The sequence below is a fragment of the Nanorana parkeri genome, unplaced genomic scaffold (assembly GCF_000935625.1).
Source record: "Nanorana parkeri isolate BGI_ZX_2015 unplaced genomic scaffold, ASM93562v1 scaffold1316, whole genome shotgun sequence".
Classification (NCBI taxonomy): domain Eukaryota; kingdom Metazoa; phylum Chordata; class Amphibia; order Anura; family Dicroglossidae; genus Nanorana; species Nanorana parkeri.
This window is the reverse complement of record NW_017307584.1, coordinates 365,505-366,142: the sequence shown is the minus strand read 5'-3', so window position 1 is coordinate 366,142 and position 638 is coordinate 365,505. Positions and strand designations below refer to the sequence as shown.

Genomic DNA, 638 nt, shown 5'->3' with positions numbered 1-638 from the left:
GAGAGAGAGGAGAAAGGGAGTGAGGGAGAGAGAGAGGGAGGGAGAGAGAGGGAGAGAGGACAGAGAGAATGAGAGAGGGAGGGAGAGAGGTGAGAGAGAGAGGTAGAGAGAGAGAAGAGAGGGAGGGAGTGGGATAGAGGAGAGGGGGATGGAGAGAGAGAAGGAGAAAGAGGGGGGAGTGGAAGAGAGAGAGAGAAGGAGAGAGTGGGAGAGAGAGAGGGAGGGAGAGTAAAAGAGAGAGAGAGGGAGGGATTGGGAGAGAGGGAGAGACAGAGAGGAGTACATAGATAGATAGATAGATAGATAGATAGATAGATAGATAGATAGATAGATAGATAGATAGATAGATAGATGATAGATAGATAGATAGATAGATAGATGATAGATAGATAGATAGATAGATGATAGATAGATAGATAGATAGATAGATGATAGATAGATAGATAGATAGATAGATAGATATGAATAGATAGATAGATGAAGCTTTGCTGTCACAGAGGCCCCCTGCGTTATCCTCAGGATGAAGGAGCTGTGTTCTCTATGGTGATTTTTGGATGGCAGTCATTGTGATGTGCAGTGAGTGTGCGGAGGGATGACATTGGATAGTGAGGCCATATGGGGGGGGGGGGGGGGGGGGG

At 46.6% G+C, this 638-nt stretch overlaps 1 protein-coding gene across 1 annotated transcript in view; it reads left to right on the top strand.

Moving 5' to 3' along the window:
• The window catches only part of PITPNC1 (phosphatidylinositol transfer protein, cytoplasmic 1), a 114,445-nt gene that overhangs the window by 87,863 nt on the left and 25,944 nt on the right, over nt 1-638 (top strand). The gene's annotated exons all lie outside the window — the stretch shown is intronic.